Source organism: Bos mutus, chromosome 3, assembly GCF_027580195.1.
Source record: "Bos mutus isolate GX-2022 chromosome 3, NWIPB_WYAK_1.1, whole genome shotgun sequence".
NCBI classification, from domain to species: Eukaryota; Metazoa; Chordata; class Mammalia; order Artiodactyla; family Bovidae; genus Bos; species Bos mutus.
Genome location: NC_091619.1, coordinates 4758017 through 4781600, shown reverse-complemented (window position 1 = coordinate 4781600; position 23584 = coordinate 4758017). Strand labels below are relative to the sequence as shown.

Sequence of the window (23584 nt, the reverse complement as noted above, 5' to 3'; positions counted from 1 at the left end):
CCCACCAGGCTCCCCTGTCCCTGGGATTCTCCAGGCAAGAACACTGGAGTGGGTTGCCATTTCCTTCTCCAGTGCATGAAAGTGAAAAGTGAAAGTGAAGTCACTCAGTCGTGTCCGACTCTTCGCAACCCCACGGATTGCAGCCCACCAGGCTCCTCTGCCCATGGGATTTTCCAGGCAAGAGTACTGGAGTGGGGTGCCATCGCCTTCTCCACTTTTGAGGCCTAGGGAACTGCAACCCTGAGAGACTCGTCTATATTGCACTGGTTTGCTATTTTGCCATGAGTAATTAAGTATGGGTGACAGGTGCGCTTTTATCTTATAGTTCCCGCAGGGTGTTTATGCTCCCATGAATGAAACCAATCCGTATTTCTCTTCCTATGCCTTTGACATGTAGATCACCTATCTGGTTTTAAGGAACTTTAAAATCATAATCTAACTTAAATTTTATTGATCACAGCAGTTGCTGTTGTGGTTTATTAAACATACCTTCTATATCTACGTTCACGATTGATGAGTATAGTGTATTTAAGAGTCAAAATGGCAGCACCTATGGTTCAGACATCCAAAGTAAAAGCAGGTAGTAGTCACAGTGGCGGGAAATTCAGACACATTCATGACAAATTGAATTTTGCAAACTGTATCAGATTTGAGAACAGCATCAGCAATCTCGTCACCTACCACCAACTATCCAACTGTCTGAGTCTGAGTCACTATACACACTCTGAAAATCACACTAATTCGCATAACTAGGATTACAGAAGTTGCCACATCCAGCACAATAATTTCAAATTCATTGGGGGTACCATGCAATCAACTTAAGAGTTCAATATGATGGGGAACACAGGTATACCTGTGGCGGATTCATTTCGATATTTGGCAAAACTAATACAATATTGTAGTTTAAAAATAAAATAAAATTTAAAAAAAAAAAAAAAGAGTTCAATAGAAGTCCACAAGCTCCTGGCACACTGTAATCTCTATTCATCTTTTGTCCCTCAGCAGAAATAGGTTTCTAACTGCACCGCCACAACCACATCAAACATCAATCCTCCCCTGAAACCCTCTTCCCCATTCACCTTAGCATCAGCCCTGCCCAAGACCATCACCACATCAGCCTGAACCCTCACCAGGCCCTCGCCTGCTCCCGCTGAACCCAGCGCCTCCATGCCACCCGCCCGCGCCACCTTGCCGCCCACACCCGGCCTTTGCAAGTCCAGCCGCCCGCCGGCCCCGTCAGTCCTCCTGCCTTGGCGTGCCGTCTTGCTTTCAGCCCCCTCAAAACACTGCGCGCGCCGCCGGCTTCTCGCACACACGCCAAAAGCCGCGGGCCAGCGGGCTGGCTCCCCGCTCCCAGCTCTCTCTCCCCGCCATCGCCCGTGCCGGGAGGGCGGTGCAGCTCAGCAAAAGGTCGGCCCGCTGCGTTGGCCGGGAATCGAACCCGGGTCAACTGCTTGGAAGGCAGCTATGCTCACCACTATACCACCAACGCTACACAGCCCGGGCGGCCGCCGGACGCCGGCCCCGGGCTCGCCCCAGCATAATCTCGCCGCCGCCGCCGCCCCTGCCGCCCCTGCCGCCACCGCCTCCGCATCCCTGCCCGGACGCCCCGTCAGCCGGAGGCTCTGCGCCGCCGCCGGCGCCACCAGCAGCCGCGCGGCGCCCCATGCGCGTCGGCGCTACGCCGTTGCCGTGGTCCACCGGCCCGACGGCCTTGCGGCCCTGCGGCCCTTCGCTCCCCGCCGCGGCCCGCGAACGCCTCCGCCCTCACCTCCGGCGGGCAACGCGGGGCACGCAGCTTCCCGCACCCAGCTGGCCAAAGCCCTTCTCCACCGGGCGCTGGGCGCGGCCACTTCCCAAGACGACCTGGGGACACGGGACCCAGCTGCCTGCACGCGTCGCGGCGCTGTGCCGAGCCGCCCGGCGGGGGCGTCGCGAGCCTAGGAGCCCACTGGGGCAGCCAGTGGGTGCGTGGGCGGCCGGGGAGGTCGGGCAAGGCTCTGGTCGGGGTGGCCAAGGAGGCCCTCGCTCGGCCGTGGCGACCGTGCGCCCGGCGACCACAAAGGGCTCGGGCTGGAGGCCCGCACGGGGAGAGGGGGTCGACGGTGGCTAGGCCGCGCACCGCGCCCTGGCGCCTCGCCCAAAGGCGGCGGGACCAGACGAAGGGCCTCTGGGGGCCTGGCGGCAGGACAGAGAGCGACCGCGGCCACCAAAAAGGGTGTGTGGCCTCCCCGTCGGGGAATCGAACCCCGGTCTCCCGCGTGACAGGCGGGGATACTCACCACTATACTAACGAGGACGGCGGCGACCGTCCTACCGCCCGGCCGCTCTCGGGCTGCCTGCCGACGCGACCCCTGCCCAGCACGGGCCCCCGGCCACCGCGGGTCCCGACCCAACCGGGCACCCAACCAACCGCCTCGCTCACAGCGGCAGCCCGCCACCCCGACAGGGCCCCGGACCCCCGGGGCACTGGACACTCCCCAGGGCGCGCCGCCTCTTGCCTCCCACGCGGGCATTCCGCCGGGAGAAGGGGGCCCGAGAAGGCAAGCGAGGCTGCGAGGACACGGTGGGCGCGCGCCGGCCGGCGTCGGGCCAGGAAAGGCGCGGCTGGGGAGGGGCCGGCCCGCCCACGGCCCGGCTGGGTCCGGGGAGCGACCGGCGGCCGAGCCAGGCGCCTCGGCCGGCCGCCGCGCGCCGGCTCCGTCGACACCCACCCCGGACGGCCGCCTGCCTGCCTGCCTGCCTGCCTGCCTGCCTGCCGGGCGCGGCGCGGCGCGCGGCCCGCCAAGGGCGCCGGGGCTCGCGCCGCGTCGGGTCCCAGCCAGGCGAGCGGCCACGCGCCCAGCCAGGCCCGCCGTCAGGATGGCCGAGCGGTCTAAGGCGCTGCGTTCAGGTCGCAGTCTCCCCTGGAGGCGTGGGTTCGAATCCCACTCCTGACAAGCCAGCCTTTTGGCCCGCCGGACAAACGCGCCCGTCCTCCCCGCGCCACTGCCTTGCTCCACACACGCCCTGCCTCCCGCCACCTGCACCCCCACCCCAGGGAACCTTCAGTCCTCCTCAGCGCATCTTTCCTCCCCAGCTGGCTGCAGCTGCAGCTGCTGGTTTTCCTGCCTCCCCGCTTCCCCCTCGCCCACCCTCGCCCACCCTCCCACTCCCACGGCCCCGCCCCGCCCCCGGCCGCACCGAAGCACGCAGCCCCGCGGCGGCTGGCAAGCCCTCCTCGCGTCGCCGGCGCTCCGACTTCTGCCGGGGAACGGCCAACTCGCTCTCGCAGCCTTGCTTCCACGTCCGCCCCCGGCCGCTCTCCCACCGGCCGGCACCCTGTCTGTCCTCCGCACCCGCCCCGCCGGCCCGCCTGCGCTCCCCAGTCACACCGAGGCGGCCGAGCCCCCGCCTTGCCCGCCAGGGGGGTTGCTGCGTGCCCTCGACGCTTCTGCGCCTTGCGGCCTTGGCCGGGCCACACCTGCCTGCCGCCCGCCAGGGACACGTGCCTCCCAGCCTTCCTGCTGGCCAGCGAACACCGGTCTTCCTGCCACCAGTCCGTCCCGGGAAGGGTGCTCCTCTGGGGAGGGAGCAGAAGCCCTGCGTGCCCGTGCAGCCCGCCCACCGGCGCCCGGCCGGCGCCCCCGACCTTCCCGGGGAAGCCGCTGCCCGGGCCGGAGCCAAGCCCTTCCTGAGCGCGCTCCCTGCCTCAGCCGGCAGTCCCCGAGCCAGGAGCCGCTCTGCCAAAGGGCCCCTCCTCACCAGCACCACCACCCCGTCAGAGCCGGACCTCGGGCGCGCGGTCCGCCAGAGCGCACGAGCCGGGCTCACACGCCTTTGGGTCGGGACCCGGCGGTCGCTGAGAGGAACGTCGGCGCGCGGCCGCAGCGACCACGCAGCGCCTGCGCCTGCACCTGACAGGGATCTCGGCGCCGGGCAGGAGGCGTCGGCTCCCGGCCCCCTCGGGCGACACCGACAGGGTCGCGGCGGCCGTGGTCGGCGCAGAAGGCGCGCGACGGGCCGAGTGGGACCCTCCGAGAGCGCCGCGCCCTGTGGTCCTGCACGTGCCCGGATCCTGGCTTTCAGGTCGCCCCCTCTCCCCGCTCCCCACCGTCGTCTCCTGCTCCGATGGAGCAGATAGATGCCGACGGGCGACGGGCGAGCAGTGAGCAGTGCCGGGCGGGTGGCGGTCAGCGCCCCTGGGGCAGCGTCGGGCGGCGTTGGCCATCGGTGCATGGGTGGTTCAGTGGTAGAATTCTCGCCTGCCACGCGGGAGGCCCGGGTTCGATTCCCGGCCCATGCAGCCGCAGCGTCCCCTTTTGGTCCCGCAGTGCAGCCCCAGAGCCCAGCTAGGTCTGCCGGCTGAAAGACGCTCCAGGCAGCGCTCCTGCAACCGCTGGCTGCTACCTGCCGCCCGCTGCCTCTCCCACGCAGACGCCCACCACCCCACCCCCACCCCACCCAGAAAAGGCCCTGCTGCCAAGCCTCCGTGGCCCCAAGCCCTGCGGGCTCAGCCGCCCGTGCGTCCAGGCGCCTTTCTTGTGTTTGCCCGCTTCCTCACCCGGACCCAGCCAGGGGCTCAGGGATTGCACTGGAAGGAATAGCCCACGGCTGGCAGCCGCCCGCACCACCTCTTCACCTTTCACAACGTCCGTCTCCAAGCTCCCTGCCTCACTCTCCCCACACTCCGAGAATCAATCACACTACGTTTGCACAGTCAGGAGCAAGGAAGTTGCCACATCTGGCAAGCATACCTCCCTTTCGCCTGGAGGGTCCCTGGACCAGCGTCTTGCAGGAGGAGTTCCAAAGAAGTCCACCAGCTCCCGTCCCTCGGCAGAAATGGGTCTCCAACAGGGACGGCCTCACCGCCTCAAACACCACCCCAAACACCACCCCATGCCCCTGAAACCCTGTTGCGCGCCTCACCTCAGCATCAGCCCTGCCCCAAGAGCACCACCACCTCAGCCTGCACCCTCACCCTGCCCCTACTTCCCCAAACGCAACCCCCATCCCACCCCCACCCGGCTCCCCACCTCCCTCATTTGCACCCCCTCACGCCCAGGTCCTCCCTGAGCCATTCCAAATCCCAGGTTGTCCAGGAACCTGCCTTTGCATTTGGCGCACTGGCCTGCCTCCCCCCACCCCCTACCCCAGGCCAGGGCCTGCTCCTCTTTCTGCTTCTTCCAACACGAGGAAAACTGCTTTACAGTCCTGGGTTAGTCTCAGGTGCTCGGCAAAGTGATTCAGTCCCCTGTTCTTTTCCAGGTGATTTTCCAGTGTAGGTTAAGGCGAGACACGAATACAGTTCTCATTCTACAGAGGAAAGCTGTGTTGCTCATCGACTGTAAGTACAGTATTTCCTATCTCTTGATCCGACTCCAACTTCGTCCCTCCCCTGCCTTTCCCCTTGGCTAGCCCTATGCACGTTTTCTCCGTCTCAAGGTCGGTTTCCCCTTTGCACACAGATTCACTGGTATTCGTTGTTCGAGTCCACAGAGCTTTGTCCCTCTCCACCCGACTCACTTCAGGCAGTGGACCCTTCTGTGGGTCCGTCCGGCGTTGCGGCCCATGGCGATGGCCGCTGCTACTTGATGGCTGCGTCATATTCCACGGTACGTATTTGCCTCACCTTCTCGTGCCGGCCACGGGCCGACGGGCATGTGAGCGTTTCCCACGTCTCGGCTAGGGCACCGAGGGCTGGGATGACCCTGGGGGATGCCCGCCTCTCTTCCCATTGGGCGTGTTGTCTTTTCCCGATGAGTAGCCGGGATTGGGTCTGCTGGATCATCGTGTGAGCTCTCCTTTGTCCTACTGTTGGACCGATCCTCGACTGATTGACTTCCCCGGAGTGGCAGTTGTTGTTCTGGAAGTGTACAACTACAGTCTGGTGCCCGTGTCCGCTGTACAGCGTTGTGATTCCCTCCTGTGCAGGTGGGATGAGGGTTTCAGATCGGTTTCCGTTACAGGTGAACAGGATACGGGATCTCATTCCCTGTAGTATCCCGTGTCTCCTTGTTGCTCCTCTCCTTTCTACGCAGTACTGGTACGGTACATCCGTTGAGCCCGGCTCCTCATCCATCCCTCCGTCCGTGACTCTGCCCTTGGGAAGCCCGAGGCTGCCTCCCTGAATCTGAGAGTCTGTCGCTGGTTGCCACAGGGGTGAATTTGTACAACACTTAAGATTCCACCCATCTGTGACCCTGTCTGTTTGACTTCCCTCACCAAGGGTAATATTGCGCAGCTCCAGCTTCCGCTGTTGCTGCCAGTGACACTAATGCACTCGCGTGGACGGCTCAGTGCCATCCCATTCTCTCCCTGTCTCTGGCATGGCACCTACGCGGGTGAGCCGTTGGGGATGGGCACTAGGGTTTCCTCCACGTCTCGGCTATGGCAAACAGTGCTGCTATGACCGTGGGGTTTGCATGTGTCTTTCCGAATGAAGAGTTGCGGCTCTCACGGGTATGTACCCAGGGTGGGACTGGGACAGCGCCCCTGTCTCCCGCCGACTTTCTTGCCTGTTGATTTCGTTTCTTCTGCAAAGCCGACTCCAGTGTCGGAGTCACGGTTGTTGCTCAAGTACAGTGCATTTCCAATATTGTGCTCGTTTCCGATGGACCGCAAAGTGCTTCTGTTTCCCGTGTACAGATTTTGGATTTCATGTATGTTTTCAGATTCTTGTCCACTCGAGGGGATTCCAGGGTACTGACGCTTATTCCCTGTGTTGAACTGGATCACCTTGGCGCTTCTCCCTTTATCCAGGGTCCTGCGAATCTGTTCGTCCCAGCTGCACACGCATCCCTCCAGCGCTGCCTTTCCGCTGGCGTTCCCCTAAGGTGGTTTTCTGCGTGAGTGGGTTTCTCCTCGGCAAATAGCTCCGTTTTGTATTCTTTCACACGTTCCACATGCCTTTGTCCAACGTGGTCTGACGTGCTTCACCAAGTGTAAGAGTCTCTAGGTCCATCATTGCTTGTGACAAGTGGCAACACTTGACTTCTTTCTTTATGACTGAGTGATGGTTCCATGCTACATCTGTGCCACCTCTTCTCGGGCCCGCCACATGTGGATGGGCGCTGGGGTTTGCTCCGTGTCTTGGCCATGGCAAACAGTGTCGCCGTGTCCGTGGCGCTGTGGGCACCCTCAGACCTCCCCGAGGTTTGCCCTCTGCGGGTGTGTACCCTGGAGGGAGGGCTGTGCTCGGTCACGTGGGAGCTCTCCTTGGTCCTCGTGAAATCTCAGCCACCCGAGCTCCCAACCACCACCCCCCCATCCCACCCTGAGCCCCCAGCCATGTCACACCCGAGACTGGACATTTGCTCCTGATGAGTGGTGACTTTGGTCTCTGGGGCGGTACGGCGGGCCCACCCATCTCGGACCAGGTGTGGCCCCCGTCTGGCACCCCGTTTCTGTCGTTGGCTTGCCTGCGTCCTCAGCCCACCGCTGAGCCTGAGCAGCCTGCGGCACCGCGCACCAGTGTGGCTCGCCCGCTCACCCGCCACCCCGGCCAAATGGAGTGCTCCCCCACCATCTTCCTCATGCCACAGCCCCATCACTGTCACGGCCTGCCCTCTGCCTTTCCCTCCAGACTCCAGGCTCGGACCCATCCCCCCCCCCCCCACCATGGCCCGGGAGCTCGGGCCACCCCTCACAGGTCCTGCCCTGGCCTGGACTGCCCTGCCCTGAGGCTCACCAGTGCGGGCCTCCCTCCGGCTCCGCGGACCCACCCCGACCCCACGCCCACCCCTACCTCCCGCAGATCCATCCCAGCCTCTCACATGCGCCTGGCAGGGCTTTGCCACCTCGCCCATGCTCCTGCAGAGGGCCTGCTCGAGCGGCCTGCCGATCTTTCGGCCAGGTTCCCTCGAGCCCCACCCATCCCCTCATGCTGGCCCTCCAGGAAGACTCCACCCAAGCACCCCTGGGCCTGCCTGCCAGCCCCTCAGCTCGCCGCCGCCCCCTCTCCCTGCGATGATCGCTCTGCCCAGGTCCCTGATCCACGTGGGGCGCCCACCAGCCATGGCCCCAAGCACCTTCGTCCCATACTCTCCCCCACGCACGCTGATGCCCACGGCCCCGGCAGGGGCCTCAAGGAAACCTCCTTTGGCCACGGCAAGCACACGTCGGGCCACGGGGGCTCCTTTCCCATAGGGGACTCGGCGCCATCCCACCCGATTGTGCCGCCCTCGCTGCACTTTGGTGCCCTTGGTCGGCCGTCCACTTCCCCTCCGAAGGACACAGTCCTTGAACGGACGTGGAATGAAACCCTTTGGGGAAAGACGACCTCGAGATTGGCCCAAGGGGAGACTGTGGTGGGCGATTACCCTCGGGGAGAGTTCCTAGGGGAAGACAATGACAGGTTGGCGAGAGGGATGGAGTGGATCCTGGATAGCCAGTTGGATGAGAATGGGAAACTCGTAGATGTCATAACTAGGGGAGGGGTGCGGGGAACAGGGCGCTGTGCGTGTGCGTGTGTGTGTGTGTGGGTGTGTGGGTGTGTGTGTGTGTGGGGGTGGGTGGGTGTGGGTGTGGGCGCGCCCCAGTGCCCACCTTTGGTTACGAGTGGGGGAGGGAGGCCTGGGGAAATCTTGCCTCAGTCCGGTAGGATTGAGAGCTGTGGTCAGGCAAGGGAAACACCCTGATGGTCGGGTTGTCCTCCCTGGCAGGCATCCCTGCCTCGAGCGCATCTGCCGCCTCCAGGCTGGTGGGCTAGCTTTGCCCAGCCGGGCCGGCCCGCCCCGCCCGGATCTGCGAGCTCTCTCACTTCCACTAAGCGGTGGTGGGATTCGAGGCACAGGTCCACATCCGTCTTCACCCCTTTGCCTCGGGGACAGCGAAGAAGAACTAAAGAGCCCCTTGAGGAAAGTGAAAGAGGAGAGTGAAAACGTTGGCTTCAAACTCAACATTCAGACAACTAAGATCATGGCATCCCGTCCCATCACTTCATGGCAAATAGACGGGGAAAGAACGGAAAGCGGGAAAGACTTCATTTGGGGGGGCTGCCCCAAAGCACTGCAGACGCCGGCCGCGCCGGCGAAATGAAAAGACGTTCGCTCCTTGGGAGAAAAGCTATGACCAACCTAGACAGCATGTCGAAAAGCAGAGACGAGGTCTGTGACGAGGGTCTGTCTCGTGAAAGCTACGGTTTCTCCAGCGGTCACGTACAGATGTGAGAGGTGGAGTATAAAGAAGGATGAGTGCCGAAGAATTGATGCTTTTGGACTGCGGTGTTGGAGAAGACTCTTGAGAGTCCCTTGGACTGCGAGGAGACCCAACCCGTCCATCCTCGAGGAAATCAGTCCTGAATATTCATTAGAAGGACTGAGGCTGAAGCCGAAACGCCAATCCTCTGGCCACCCGACCCGCAAAACTGACTCACGGGGAAAGACCCTGATGGAAGGCAGGAGGAGACCGGGACGACCCGACAGAAGACGAGAGGCTTGGATGGCATCCCCGACTGGACGGACATGAGTTTGAGCAAGCCTCGCGAGTTGGTGATGGACAGGGAAGCCTGGCTGCTGCAGTGCCCTGAGCGACTGAACTGATCCCGATGCCTCCCGGGCGCCGTGGTCCGCCTCCCAGAGCCCACTCAAGACCAGAACCCTCTCGGAGACAGCAGCACCATACGGGAGTCACAGCCAGCCCGGGACCTGGCGCGCAGTGGCCAAGCCGCCCAGAGACGGGGCTGGCATGAGGGACATGGGAAGGCAGGCGTGTCCGTGGCCACTGGCCCCCACTCTCCGAGGCACATCCCCCTCGCTCACCTTCGGCTGCGGCCACCGCCCCTGCCGCTGCTGGCCCCCGCTGGCGACCACCACAGCTCGCGCCCCTACCCCCGCCCCTATCCCCACCCCGCCCTATCCCACCCCACCTCCTCACCGGCCCCGCCCCCCCCCCCCCCGACACCAGGAGAACCAGCACAAGCCCTGGAGCTTCACGGCCGCCACCAGGGCCAGCAGCCGCAGCCCCTCAGGAGGGAGGGAGGCGGGGGATGGGAGGCCTCAGGCCGGTCGTGGTGAAAGCGGCGCGAGGTTGCCACTGCGGCCAACAAAGGTTTGCCCCGGGGGACGGCGGAGGTGGCCTGAATCGTGCTTGGGCTGGAGGTGCAGGGTCCCGGGGGCCTCTGGCGCAGTGCTGAGCTGCTAAGTCGCGTCAGTCCTGTCCGACTCTGTGCGACCCCGTAGACGGCAGCCCACCAGGCTCCCCCGTCCCTGGGATTCTCCAGGCAAGAACACTGGAGTGGCTTGCCATTTCCTTCTGCAATGCATGCAAGTGAAAAGTGAAAGTGAAGTCGCTCGGTCCTATGGGACGTTTAGCGACCCCATGGTCTGCAGCCTCCCAGGCTCCTCGGTCCATAGGGTTTTCCAGGCAGGAGGACTGGAGTGGGTTGCCATTGCGTAGGCTAAAAGGGTAAAGGTGGGAGGGTCGCCGGCGAGGACCCCGGCAGGTGGCAGGCCTCCGGAGAGGAAGAAGAAAGGCTTCCCTGACCGGGAATCGAACCCGGGCCGCGGCGGTGAGAGCGCCGAATCCTAACCACTAGACCACCAGGGAGCGTCGGGGCAAGGCCCTCGCCTGCTCCCGCTGAACCCAGCGCCTCCATGCCACCCGCCCGCGCCACCTTGCCGCCCACACCCGGCCTTTGCAAGTCCAGCCGCCCGCCGGCCCCGTCAGTCCTCCTGCCTTGGCGTGCCGTCTTGCTTTCAGCCCCCTCAAAACACTGCGCGCGCCGCCGGCTTCTCGCACACACGCCAAAAGCCGCGGGCCAGCGGGCTGGCTCCCCGCTCCCAGCTCTCTCTCCCCCGATCGCCCCTGCCGGGAGGGCGGTGCAGCTCAGCAAAAGGTCGGCCCGCTGCGTTGGCCAGGAATCGAACCCGGGTCAACTGCTTGGAAGGCAGCTATGCTCACCACTATACCACCAACGCTACACAGCCCGGGCAGTCGCCGGACGCCGACCCCGGGCTCGCCCCAGCATACTCTCGCCGCCGCCGCCGCCGCCGCCGCCGCATCCCTGCCCCGACGCCCCGTCAGCCGGAGGCTCTGCGCCGCCGCCGGCGCCACCAGCAGCCGCGCGGCGCCCCATGCGCGTCAGCGCTACGCCGTTGCCGTGGTCCACCGGCCCGACGGCCTTGCGGCCCTGCGGCCCTTCGCTCCCCGCCGCGGCCCGCGAACGCCTCCGCCCTCACCTCCGGCGGGCAACGCGGGGCACGCAGCTTCCCGCACCCAGCTGGCCAAAGCCCTTCTCCACCGGGCTCTGGGCGCGGCCACTTCCCACGACGACTTGGGGACACGGGACCCAGCTGCCTGCACGCGTCGCGGCGCTGTGCCGAGCCGCACGGCGGGGGCGTCGCGAGCCTAGGAGCCCACTCAGGCGGCCAGTGGGAGTGGGTGCGTGGGCGGCCGGGCGGCCCCGCGGGCCGCAAGCTCCGGCTCTGGTCGGGCAAGGCCGTGGGGTGGCCAAGGAGGCCCTCGCTCGGCCGTGGCGACCGTGCGCCCGGCGACCACAAAGGGCTCGGGCTGGAGGCCCGCACGGGGAGAGGGGGTCGACGGTGGCTAGGCCGCGCACCGCGCCCTGGCGCCTCGCCCAAAGGCGGCGGGACCAGACGAAGGGCCTCTGGGGGCCTGGCGGCAGGACAGAGAGCGACCGGGGCCACCAAAAAGGGTGTGTGGCCTCCCCGTCGGGGAATCGAACCCCGGTCTCCCGCGTGACAGGCGGGGATACTCACCACTATACTAACGAGGACGGCGGCGACCGTCCTCCCGCCCGGCCGCTCACGGGCTCTCGGGCTGCCTGCCGACGCGACCCCTGCCCAGCACGGGCCCCCGGCCACCGCGGGTCCCGACCCAACCGCGCACCCAACCAACCGCCTCGCTCACAGCGGCAGCCCGCCACCCCGACAGGGTCCCGGACCCCCGAGGCACTGGACACTCCCCAGGGCGCGCCGCCTCTTGCCTCCCACGCGGGCATTCCGCCGGGAGAAGGGGGCCCGAGAAGGCAAGCGAGGCTGCGAGGACACGGTGGGCGCACGCCGGCCGGCGTCGGGCCAGGAGAGGCGCGGCTGGGGAGGGGCCGGCCCGCCCACGGCCCGGCTGGGTCCGGGGAGCGACCGGCGGCCGAGCCAGGCGCCTCGGCCGGCCGCCGCGCGCCGGCTCCGTCGACACCCACCCCGGACGGCCGCCTGCCTGCCTGCCTGCCTGCCTGCCTGCCTGCCTGCCTGCCTGCGGGGCGCGGCGCGGCGCGCGGCCCGCCAAGGGCGCCGGGGCTCGCGCCGCGTCGGGTCCCAGCCAGGCGAGCGGCCACGCGCCCAGCCAGGCCCGCCGTCAGGATGGCCGAGCGGTCTAAGGCGCTGCGTTCAGGTCGCAGTCTCCCCTGGAGGCGTGGGTTCGAATCCCACTCCTGACAAGCCAGCCTTTTGGCCCGCCGGACAAACGCGCCCGTCCTCCCCGCGCCACTGCCTTGCTCCACACACGCCCCGCCTCCCGCCACCTGCACCCCCACCCCAGGAACCTTCAGTCCTCCTCAGCGCATCTTTCCTCCCCAGCTGGCTGCAGCTGCAGCTGCTGGTTTTCCTGCCTCCCCGCCTCCCCCTCGCCCACCCTCGCCCACCCTCCCACTCCCACGGCCCCGCCCCGCCCCCGGCCGCACCGAAGCACGCAGCCCCGCGGCGGCTGGCAAGCCCTCCTCGCGTCGCCGGCGCTCCGACTTCTGCCGGGGAACGGCCAACTCGCTCTCGCAGCCTTGCTTCCACGTCCGCCCCCGGCCGCTCTCCCTCCGGCCGGCACCCTGTCCTCCGCACCCGCCCCGCCGGCCCGCCTGCGCTCCCCAGTCACACCGAGGCGGCCGAGCCCCAGCCTTGCCCGCCAGGGGGGTTGCTGCGTGCCCTCGACGCTTCTGCGCCTTGCGGCCTTGGCCGGGCCACACCTGCCTGCCGCCCGCCAGGGACACGTGCCTCCCAGCCTTCCTGCTGGCCAGCGAACACCGGTCTTCCTGCCACCAGTCCGTCCCGGGAAGGGTGCTCCTCTGGGGAGGGAGCAGAAGCCCTACGTGCCCGTGCAGCCCGCCCACCGGCGGCCGGCCGGCGCCCCCGACCTTCCCGGGGAAGCCGCTGCCCGGGCCGGAGCCAAGCCCTTCCAGAGCGCGCTCCCTGCCTCAGCCGGCAGTCCCCGAGCCAGGAGCCGCTCTGCCAAAGGGCCCCTCCTCACCAGCACCACCACCCCGTCAGAGCCGGACCTCGGGCGCGCGGTCCGCCAGAGCGCACGAGCCGGGCTCACACGCCTTTGGGTCGGGAAACGGCGGTCGCTGAGAGGAACGTCGGCGCGCGGCAGCAGCGACCACGCAGCGCCTGCGCCTGCACCTGACAGCGATCTCGGCGCCGGGCAGACGGCGTCGGCTCCCGGCCCCCTCGGGCGACACCGACAGGGTCGCGGCGGCCGTGGTCCGCGCAGAAGGCGCGCGACGGGCCGAGTGGGACCCTCCGAGAGCGCCGCGCCCTGTGGTCCTGCACGTGCCCGGATCCTGGCTTTCAGGTCGCCACCCCCCCCCCCACTTCCATCCCCACCGTCGTCTCCTGCTCCGATGGAGCAGATAGATGCCGACGGGCGACGGGCGAGCAGTGAGCAGTGAGCAGTGCCGGGCGGATGGCGGTCAGCGCCCCTGGGGCAGCGTCGGGCGGCGTTGGCCATCGGTGCATGGGTGGTTCAGTGGTAGAATTCTCGCCTGCCACGCGGGAGGCCCGGGTTCGATTCCCGGCCCATGCAGCCACAGCGTCCCCTTTTGGTCCCGCAGTGCAGCCCCAGAGCCCAGCTAGGTCTGCCTGCTGAAAGGCGCTCCAGGCAGCGCTCCTGCAACCGCTGGCTGCTACCTTCCGCCCGCTGCCCCTCCCACGCAGACGCCCACCACCCCGCCCCACCGCACCCAGAAGAGGCCCTGCTGCCAAGCCTCCGTGGCCCCAAGCCCTGCGGGCTCAGCCGCCGGTGCGTCCAGGCGCCTTTCTTGTGTTTGCTGGCTTCCTCACCCGGACCCAGCCGGGGGGCTCAGGGATTGCACTTGGAAGGAATAGCCCCCGCCTGGCAGCCGCCCGCACCACCTCTTCACCTTTCACAAGGTCCGTCTCCAAGCTCCCTGCCTCACTCTCCCCACACTCCGAGAATCAATCACACTACGTTTGCACAGTCAGGAGCAAGGAAGTTGCCACATCTGGCAAGCATACCTCCCTTTCGCCTGGAGGGTCCCTGGACCAGCGTCTTGCAGGAGGAGTTCCAAAGAAGTCCACCAGCTCCCGTCCCTCGGCAGAAATGGGTCTCCAACAGGGACGGCCTCACCGCCTCAAACACCACCCCATGCCCCTGAAACCCTGTTGCGCGCCTCACCTCAGCATCAGCCCTGCCCCCAAGAGCACCACCACCTCAGCCTGCACCCTCACCGTGCCCCTACTTCCCCAAACGCAACCCCCATCCCACCCCCACCCGGCTCCCCACCTCCCCCATTTGCACACCCCCCCCCACCCCCCACCACGCCCAGGTCCTCCCTGAGCCATTCCAAATCCCAGGCTGTCCAGGAACCTGCCTTTGCATTTGGCGCACTGGCCTGCCTCCCCCCACCCCCTACCCCAGGCCAGGGCCTGCTCCTCTTTCTGCTTCTTCCAACACGAGGAGAACTGCTTTACAGTCCTGGGTTAGTCTCAGGTGCTCGGCAAAGTGATTCAGTCCCCTGTTCTTTTCCAGGTGATTTTCCAGTGTAGGTTAAGGCGAGACACGAATACAGTTCTCATGCTACAGAGGAAAGCTCTGTTGCTCATCGACTGTAAGTACAGTATTTCCTATCTCTTGATCCGACTCCAACTTCGTCCCTCCCCTGCCTTTCCCCTTGGCTAGCCCTATGCACGTTTTCTCCGTCTCAAGGTCGGTTTCCCCTTTGCACACAGATTCACTGGTATTCGTTGTTCGAGTCCACAGAGCTTTGTCCCTCTCCACCCGACTCACTTCAGGCAGTGGACCCTTCTGTGGGTCCGTCCGGCGTTGGGGCCCATGGCGATGGCCGCTCCTACTTGATGGCTGCGTCATATTCCACGGTACGTATCTGCCTCACCTTCTCGTGCCGGCCACGGGCCGACGGGCACGTGAGGGTTTCCCACGTCTCGGCTACGGCACCGAGGGCTGCGATGACCCTGGGGGATGCCCGCCTCTCTTCCCATTGGGCGTGTTGTCTTTTCCCGATGAGTAGCCGGGATTGGGTCTGCTGGATCATCATGTGAGCTCTTCTTTGTCCTACTGGTGGACCGATCCTCGACTGATTGACTTCCCCGGAGTGGCAGTTGTTGTTCTGGAAGTGTACAACTACAGCCTGGTGCCCGTGTCCGCTGTACAGCGTTGTGATTCCCTCCTGTGCAGGTGGGATGAGGGTTTCAGATCGGTTTCCGTTACAGGTGAACAGGATACGGGATCTCATTCCCTGTAGTATCCCGTGTCTCCTTGTTGCTCCTCTCCTTTCTACGCAGTACTGGTACGGTACATCCGTTGAGCCCGGCTCCTCATCCATCCCTCCGTCCGTGACTCTGCCCTTGGGAAGCCCGAGGCTGCTTTCCCGAGTCTGAGAGTCTGTCGCTGGTTGCCACAGGGGTGAATTTGTACAACACTTAAGATTCCACCCATCTGTGACCCTGCCTGTTTGACTTCCCTCACCAAGGGTAATATTGCGCAGCTCCAGCTTCCGCTGTTGCTGCCAGTGACACTAATGCACTCGCGTGGACGGCTCAGTGCCATCCCATTCTCTCCCTGTCTCTGGTATGGCACCTACGCGGGTGAGCCGTTGGGGATGGGCACTAGGGTTTCCTCCACGTCTCGGCTATGGCAAGCAGTGCTGCTATGACCGTGGGGTTTGCATGTGTCTTTCCGAATGAAGAGTTGCGGCTCTCACGGGTATGTACCCAGGGTGGGATTGGGACAGCTCGTCTGTTCCCGGCCGACTTACTTGCCTGTTGATTTCGTTTCTTCTGCAAAGCCGATTCCATTGTCGGAGTCACGGTTGTTGCTGAAGCACAGTGGGTTTCCAATATTGTGCTCGTTTCCGATGGACCGCAAAGTGATTCTGTTTCCCGTGTTGTACACGGGATTTTGGATTTCATGTATGTTTTCAGATTCTTGTCCACTCGAGGGGATTCCAGGGTACTGACGCTTATTCCCTGTGTTGAACTGGATCACCTTGGCGCTTCTCCCTTTATCCAGGGTCCTGCGTATCTGTTCGTCCCAGCTGCACACGCATCCCTCCAGCGCTGCCTTTCCGCTGGCGTTCCCCTAAGGTGGTTTTCTGCGTGAGTGGGTTTCTCCTCGGCAAATAGCTCCGTTTTGTATTCTTTCACACGTTCCACATGCCTTTGTCCAACGCGGTCTGACGTGCTTCACCAAGTGTAAGAGTCTCTAGGTCCATCATTGCTTGTGACAAGTGGCAACACTTGACTTATTTCTTTATGACTGAGTGATGGTTCCATGCTACATCTGTGCCACCTCTTCTCGGGCCCGCCACGTGTGGATGGGCGCTGGGGTTTGCTCCGTGTCTTGGCCATGGCAAACAGTGTCGCCGTGTCCGTGGCGGTGTGGGCACCCTCAGACCTCCCCGAGGTTTGCCCTCTGCGGGTGTGTACCCTGGAGGGACGGTTGTGCTCGGTCACATGGGAGCTCTCCTTGGTCCTCGTGAAATCTCAGCCACCCGAGCGGCCAACCACCACTCCCCATCCCACCGTGTGCCCCCAGCCATGTCACACCCGAGACTGGACATTTGCTCCTGATGAGTGGTGACTTTGGTCTCTGGGGCGGTAAGGGGGGCCCACCCATCTCGGACCAGGTCTGGCCCCCATCTGGGACCCCGTTTCTGTCGTTGGCTTGCCTGCGTCCTCAGCCCACCGCTGAGCCTGAGCAGCCTGCAGCACCGCGCACCAGTGTGGCTCGCCCGCTCACCCGCCACCCCGCCCAAATGAATGGAGTGCTCCCCCACCATCTTCCTCATGCCACAGCCCCATCACTGTCACGGCCTGCCCTCTGCCTTTCCCTCCAACTCCAGGCTCGGACCCATCCGCCCCCGCCCCGGCCCCGCCACCAACGCCCTGGAGCTCGGGCCACCCCTCCCACGTCCTGCCCTGGCCTGGCCTGGCCTGCCCTGCCCTGAGGTTCACCAGTGCGGGCCTCCCTCCGGCTCCGCGGACCCACCCCGACCCTACGCCCACCCCTACCTCCCACAGATCCATCCCAGCCTCTCACATGCGCCTGGCAGGGCTTTGCCACCTCGCCCATGCTCCTGCAGAGCGCCTGCTGGAGCGGCCTGCCGATCTTTCGGCCAGGTTCCCTCGAGCCCCACCCATCCCCTCTTGCTGGCCCTCCAGGAAGACTCCACCCAAGCACCCCTGGGCCTGCCTGCCAGCCTCTCGGCTCGCCGCCGCCCCCTCTCCCTGCGATCGCTCTGCCCAGGTCCCTGATCCACGTGGGGCGCCCACCAGCCATGGCCCCAAGCACCTTCGTCCCATACTCTCCCCCACGCACGCTGATGCCCACGGCCCCGGCAGGGGCCTCAAGGAAACCTCCTTTGGCCACGGCAAGCACACATCGGGCCACGGGGGCTCCTTTCCCACAGGGGACTCGGCGCCATCCCACCCGAGTGTGCCGCCCTCGCCGCACTTTGGTGCCCTTGGTCGGCCGGCCACTTCCCCTCCGAAGGACACAGTCCTTGAACGGACGTGGAATGAAACCCTTTGGGGAAAGACGACCTCGAGATTGGCCCAAGGGGAGACTGTGCTGGGCGATTCCCCTCGGGGAGAGTTCCTAGGGGAAGACAATGACGGGTTGGCGAGAGGGATGGAGTGGATCCTGGATAGCCAGTTGGATGAGAATGGGAAACTCGTAGATGTCATAACTAGGGGAGGGGTGCGGGGAACAGGGCGCTGTGCGTGTGTGTGTGTGTGTGTGGGTGGGTGGGTGGGTGTGTGTGTGGGGGGGTGGGTGTGGGTGTGAGGGCGCCCCAGTGCCCACCTTTGGTTACGAGTGGGGGAGGGAGGCCTGGGGAAATCTTGCCTCAGTCCGGTAGGATTGAGAGCTGTGGTCAGGCAAGGGAAACACCCTGATGGTTGGGTAGTCCTCCCTGGCAGGCATCGCTGCCTCGAGCGCATCTGCCGCCTCCAGGCCGGTGGGCTAGCTTTGCCCAGCCGGGCCGGCCCGCCCCCCCGGATCTGCGAGCTCTCTCACTTCCACTAAGCGGTGGTGGGATTCGAGGCACAGGTCCACATCCGTCTTCACCCCTTTGCCTCGGGGAGAGCGAAGAAGAACTAAAGAGCCCCTTGAGGAAAGTGAAAGAGGAGAGTGAAAACGTTGGCTTCAAACTCAACATTCAGACAACTAAGATCATGGCATCCCGTCCCATCACTTCATGGCAAATAGACGGGGAAAGAACGGAAAGCGGGAAAGACTTCATTTGGGGGGGCTGCCCCAAAGCACTGCAGACGCCGGCCGCGCCGGCGAAATGAAAAGACGTTCGCTCCTTGGGAGAAAAGCTACGACCAACCTGGACAGCATGTCGCAAAGCAGAGACGAGGTCTGTGACGAGGGGCTGTCTCGTGAAAGCTACGGTTTCTCCAGCGGTCACGTACAGATGTGAGAGGTGGAGTATAAAGAAGGATGAGTGCCGAAGAATTGATGCTTTTGGACTGCGGTGTTGGAGAAGACTCTTGAGAGTCCCTTGGACTGCGAGGAGACCCAACCCGTCCATCCTAGAGGAAATCAGTCCTGAATATTCATTAGAAGGACTGAGGCTGAAGCCGAAACGCCAATCCTCTGGCCACCCGACCCGCAAAACTGACTCACGGGGAAAGACCCTGATGGAAGGCAGGAGGAGACCGGGACGACCCGACAGAAGACGAGAGGCTTGGATGGCATCCCCGACTGGACGGACAGGAGTTTGAGCAAGCCTCGCGAGTTGGTGATGGACAGGGAAGCCTGGCTGCTGCAGTGCCCTGAGCGACTGAACTGATCCCGATGCCTCCCGGGCGCCGTGGTCCGCCTCCCAGAGCCCACTCAAGACCAGAACCCTCTTGGAGACACCAGCACCATACGGGAGTCACAGCCAGCCCGGGACCTGGCACGCAGTCGCCAAGCCGCCCAGAGACGGGGCTGGCATGAGGGACATGGGAAGGCAGGCGTGTCCGTGGCCACTGGCCCCCACTCTCCGAGGCACATCCCCCTCGCTCACCTTCGGCTGCGGCCACCGCCCCTGCCGCTGCTGGCCCCCGCTGGCGACCACCACAGCTCGCGCCCCTACCCCCGCCCCTATCCCCACCCCGCCCTATCCCACCCCACCTCCTCACCGGCCCCGCCCCCCCCCCCCCCCCGACACCAGGAGAACCAGCACAAGCCCAGGAGCTTCACGGCCGCCACCAGGGCCAGCAGCCGCAGCCCCTCAGGAGGGAGGGAGGCGGGGGATGGGAGGCCTCAGGCCGGTCGTGGTGAAAGCGGCGCGAGGTTGCCACTGCGGCCAACGAAGGTTTGCCCCGGGGGACGGCGGAGGTGGCCTGAATCGTGCTTGGGCTGGAGGTGCAGGGTCCCGGGGGCCTCTGGCGCAGTGCTGAGCTGCTAAGTCGCGTCAGTCCTGTCCGACTCTGTGCGACCCCATAGACGGCAGCCCACCAGGCTCCCCGGTCCCCGGGATTCTCCAGGCAAGAACACTGGAGTGGCTTGCCATTTCCTTCTGCAATGCATGCAAGTGAAAAGTGAAAGTGAAGTCGCTCGGTCCTATGGGACGTTTAGCGACCCCATGGTCTGCAGCCTCCCAGGCTCCTCGGTCCATAGGGTTTTCCAGGCAGGAGGACTGGAGTGGGTTGCCATTGCGTAGGCTAAAAGGGTAAAGGTGGGAGGGTCGCCGGCGAGGACCCCGGCAGGTGGCAGGCCTCCGGAGAGGAAGAAGAAAGGCTTCCCTGACCGGGAATCGAACCCGGGCCGCGGCGGTGAGAGCGCCGAATCCTAACCACTAGACCACCAGGGAGCGTCGGGGCAAGGCCCTCGCCTGCTCCCGCTGAACCCAGCGCCTCCGTGCCACCCGCCCGCGCCACCTTGCCGCCCACACCCGGCCTTTGCAAGTCCAGCCGCCCGCCGGCCCCGTCAGTCCTCCTGCCTTGGCGTGCCGTCTTGCTTTCAGCCCCCTCAAAACACTGCGCGCGCCGCCGGCTTCTCGCACACACGCCAAAAGCCGCGGGCCAGCGGGCTGGCTCCCCGCTCCCAGCTCTCTCTCCCCGCCATCGCCCCTGCCGGGAGGGCGGTGCAGCTCAGCAAAAGGTCGGCCCGCTGCGTTGGCCGGGAATCGAACCCGGGTCAACTGCTTGGAAGGCAGCTATGCTCACCACTATACCACCAACGCTACACAGCCCGGGCGGCCGCCGGACGCCGGCCCCGGGCTCGCCCCAGCATACTCTCGCCGTCGCCGCCGCCGCCCCTGCCGCCCCCGCCGCCACCCCTGCCGCCACCGCCTCCGCCTCCGCATCCCTGCCCCGACGCCCCGTCAGCCGGAGGCTCTGCGCCGCCGCCGGCGCCACCAGCAGCCGCGCGGCGCCCCATGCGCGTCAGCGCTACGCCGTTGCCGTGGTCCACCGGCCCGACGGCCTTGCGGCCCTGCGGCCCTTCGCTCCCCGCCGCGGCCCGCGAACGCCTCCGCCCTCACCTCCGGCGGGCAACGCGGGGCACGCAGCTTCCCGCACCCAGCTGGCCAAAGCCCTTCTCCACCGGGCGCTGGGCGCGGCCACTTCCCAAGACGACCTGGGGACACGGGACCCAGCTGCCTGCACGCGTCGCGGCGCTGTGCCGAGCCGCCCGGCGGGGGCGGGGGGCGTCGCGCCCTAGGAGCCCACTGGGGCAGCCAGTGGGGTGCGTGGGCGGCCGGGGAGGTCGGGCAAGGCTCTGGTCGGGGTGGCCAGGAGGCCCTCGCTCGCCGGCGCCGTGGCGACCGTGCGCCCGGCGACCACAAAGGGCTCGGGCTGGAGGCCCGCACGGGAGAGGGGGACAGAAGAGGCGCCTACCTGGCGGCGCCGAGCGGCCACGGTCGACGGTGGCTAGGCCGCGCACCGCGCCCTGGCGCCTCGCCCAAAGGCGGCGGGACCAGACGAAGGGCCTCTGGGGCCTGGCGGCAGGACAGAGAGCGACCGGGCCGGCCACAAAAAAGGTGTGTGGCCTCCCCGTCGGGGAATCGAACCCCGGTCTCCCGCGTGACAGGCGGGGATACTCACCACTATACTAACGAGGACGGCGGCGACCAGAGGCCCTGGCCGCCACCGGCCCCTCACTGCTTACTGCTCGCCCATGGGCATCTATCTGCTCCATCGTAGCAGGAGACGACGGGCGGGCTACCTGAAAGCCAGGATCCCGGCACATGCACGACCCCAGGGCGCGGCGGTCTCGGGGGGACCCCGGGTCGGCGGAACGCGGGCCCACTCGGCCCGTCCCGCGCCTTCTGCGCCGACCACGGCCGCCGCGAGCCTCTCGGTGTCGTCTGAGGGGGCCGGCAGTCCACGCGGTCTGCCCCGCGCCGGGATCCCTGTCAGGTGCAGGCGCTGTGTGGTCGCTGCGGCCGCGCGCAGACGGTCTCGCGACGTGCCGGTTCTCGACCCAAAGTGCCTCTGGCGTGCTGACTTTCCGGCCTGGCCGGGGTAGGGCGTGCGAGAGCGGGTGGGGGCCGGGATGCGGGGCTCGGGCTGTGCGCGAACCGCGAGCGCGGGAGCGCGACGCCCTGGAGCCCCTCCTCTGCCGACCCCCCTCCCCCCGAGCGGCGCTCATGCCCAGGGACCCAAAAGCGTGTGAGCCTGGCTCCTGCGCTCTGGCCGACAGCGCTCCCGGGGTCCGGCTCTGACAGGGTGGTGGTGGTGAGGAGGGGCCCTTTGGCAGAGCGGCTCCCGGCTCGGGGACTGCCGGCTGAGGCAGGGACCACGCCAAGTCGGGCTTGGCTCCGGCCCGGGCAGCGTCTTCCCCCAGTAACGGGCGCGGTGGCGCCGAGGTCGGGGTCGCCGGCCGGGCGCCTGTGGGTGGGCTGCACGGGCACGCAGGGCTTCCGCTCCCTCCCCAGAGGAGCACGCTTCCAGGGACGGACTCGTGCAAGGAAGGTCGGTGTTCGCTGGCCAGCAAGAAGGCTGGGTGGCACGCGTGCCGGGCGGGCGCCAGGCAGGTGTAGCCCGGCCAAGGCAAGGCGGGGGCTCGGCTGTCTCCCTGTGGCTGTAGAGCGCAGGCGGGCCGGCGGGGCGGGCGGGGAGGACAGGACGCCGTCCAGAGGGAGAGCGGCCGCTGCGGACGTTGAAGCAAGGCTACGACAGCGAGTTGGCCGTTCCCCAGGCAGAGGTCGGAGCGCCGGCGAAGCGAAGAAGGCTTGCCACCCGCCGCGGGGCTGCTTGAGTCGGCGTGGACCGGGGCGAGCTGGAGCGCGGCCGTGGGCGTGGATGGGCGTGGGTGGGCGTGGGTGGGAGCGCGGGTGGGCGTGTTTCGGCGGGGGTGGGCAAGTGGCAGTCAGAAAATCAGCAGCTGCAGCCTCAGCCATCTTGGGAGGAAAGATGCGCTGAGGAGGACTGAAGGTTCCTGGGGTGGGGTGCAGGTGGCGGGGGGAGGGCGTGTGTGGAGAAAGGCAGTGGCGCCGGGAGGACGGGTGCGTTTGTCAGGCTGGCCAAAAGACTGGCTTGTCAGGAGTGGGATTCGAACCCACGCCTCCAGGGGAGACTGCGACCTGAACGCAGCGCCTTAGACCGCTCGGCCATCCTGACGGCGGGCCTGGCTGGGCGCGTGGCCGCTCGCCTGGCTGGGACCCGACGCGGCGCGAGCCCCGGCGCCCTTGGCGGGCCGCGCGCCGCGCCGCGCCAGCCAGGCAGGCAGGCAGGCAGGCGGCCGTCCGGGGTGGGTGTCGACGGAGCCGGCGCGCGGCGGCCGGCCGAGGCGCCTGGCTCGGCCGCCGGTCGCTCCCCGGACCCAGCCGGGCCGTGGGCGGGCCGGCCCCTCCCCAGCCACGCCTCTCCTGGCCCGACGCCGGCCGGCGCGCGCCCACCGTGTCCTCGCAGCCTCGCTTGCCTTCTCGGGCCCCCTTCTCCCGGCGGAATGCCCGCGTGGGAGGCAAGAGGCGGCGCGCACTGGGGAGTGTCCAGTGCCCCGGGGGTCCGGGACCCTGTCGGGGTGGCGGGCTGCCGCTGTGAGCGAGGCGGTTGGTTGGGTGCGCGGTTGGGTCCGGACCCGCGGTGGCCGGGGGCCCGTGCAGGGCAGGGGGACGCGTCGGCAGGCAGCCCGAGAGCCTGGAGCGGCCGGGCGGCAGGACGGTTGCTGGCATCCTCGTTACTATAGTGGTGAGTATCCCCGCCTGTCACGCGGGAGACCGGGGTTCGATTCCCCGACGGGGAGGCCACACACCGTTTTTGGTGTCCGCTCTGTCCTGCCGCCAGGCCCCCAGGGTCCCTTCGTCTCCTCCCTCTGCCTTTGGGCGAGGCGCCATGGCGCCACCAACGGTGGTGCCCGGCCTAGCCACCGTCGACCCCCTCTCCCCGTGCAGCCCTCCTGCCTGAGCCCTTTGTGGTCGCCGGGCGCACGGTCGCCACGGTGGAGCGAGGCCCTCCTT

At 66.3% G+C, this 23584-nt stretch overlaps 14 non-coding genes across 14 annotated transcripts; 5 read left to right on the top strand and 9 right to left on the bottom strand.

Annotated features, from left to right (window-relative positions):
• Positions 1–1420: 1420 nt before the first annotated feature.
• TRNAG-UCC (transfer RNA glycine (anticodon UCC)) lies at positions 1421–1492 on the bottom strand. The gene has a single exon. It is a non-coding gene; the product is annotated as a tRNA-Gly (tRNA).
• Positions 1493–2227: 735 nt separating this feature from the next.
• On the bottom strand, positions 2228–2299 carry TRNAD-GUC (transfer RNA aspartic acid (anticodon GUC)). The gene has a single exon. It is a non-coding gene; the product is annotated as a tRNA-Asp (tRNA).
• A 557-nt stretch (positions 2300–2856) lies between these two features.
• TRNAL-CAG (transfer RNA leucine (anticodon CAG)) lies at positions 2857–2939 on the top strand. The gene has a single exon. It is a non-coding gene; the product is annotated as a tRNA-Leu (tRNA).
• Positions 2940–4214: 1275 nt separating this feature from the next.
• On the top strand, positions 4215–4285 carry TRNAG-GCC (transfer RNA glycine (anticodon GCC)). Its single transcript has one exon. It is a non-coding gene; the product is annotated as a tRNA-Gly (tRNA).
• A 6170-nt stretch (positions 4286–10455) lies between these two features.
• TRNAE-CUC (transfer RNA glutamic acid (anticodon CUC)) lies at positions 10456–10527 on the bottom strand. The gene has a single exon. It is a non-coding gene; the product is annotated as a tRNA-Glu (tRNA).
• Positions 10528–10826: 299 nt separating this feature from the next.
• On the bottom strand, positions 10827–10898 carry TRNAG-UCC (transfer RNA glycine (anticodon UCC)). The gene has a single exon. It is a non-coding gene; the product is annotated as a tRNA-Gly (tRNA).
• A 746-nt stretch (positions 10899–11644) lies between these two features.
• On the bottom strand, positions 11645–11716 carry TRNAD-GUC (transfer RNA aspartic acid (anticodon GUC)). The gene has a single exon. It is a non-coding gene; the product is annotated as a tRNA-Asp (tRNA).
• A 577-nt stretch (positions 11717–12293) lies between these two features.
• Positions 12294–12376, top strand: TRNAL-CAG (transfer RNA leucine (anticodon CAG)). Its single transcript has one exon. It is a non-coding gene; the product is annotated as a tRNA-Leu (tRNA).
• Positions 12377–13660: 1284 nt separating this feature from the next.
• On the top strand, positions 13661–13731 carry TRNAG-GCC (transfer RNA glycine (anticodon GCC)). Its single transcript has one exon. It is a non-coding gene; the product is annotated as a tRNA-Gly (tRNA).
• Positions 13732–19921: 6190 nt separating this feature from the next.
• On the bottom strand, positions 19922–19993 carry TRNAE-CUC (transfer RNA glutamic acid (anticodon CUC)). The gene has a single exon. It is a non-coding gene; the product is annotated as a tRNA-Glu (tRNA).
• A 300-nt stretch (positions 19994–20293) lies between these two features.
• Positions 20294–20365, bottom strand: TRNAG-UCC (transfer RNA glycine (anticodon UCC)). Its single transcript has one exon. It is a non-coding gene; the product is annotated as a tRNA-Gly (tRNA).
• Positions 20366–21172: 807 nt separating this feature from the next.
• On the bottom strand, positions 21173–21244 carry TRNAD-GUC (transfer RNA aspartic acid (anticodon GUC)). Its single transcript has one exon. It is a non-coding gene; the product is annotated as a tRNA-Asp (tRNA).
• A 1418-nt stretch (positions 21245–22662) lies between these two features.
• TRNAL-CAG (transfer RNA leucine (anticodon CAG)) lies at positions 22663–22745 on the bottom strand. Its single transcript has one exon. It is a non-coding gene; the product is annotated as a tRNA-Leu (tRNA).
• Positions 22746–23298: 553 nt separating this feature from the next.
• Positions 23299–23370, top strand: TRNAD-GUC (transfer RNA aspartic acid (anticodon GUC)). The gene has a single exon. It is a non-coding gene; the product is annotated as a tRNA-Asp (tRNA).
• Positions 23371–23584: the final 214 nt, after the last annotated feature.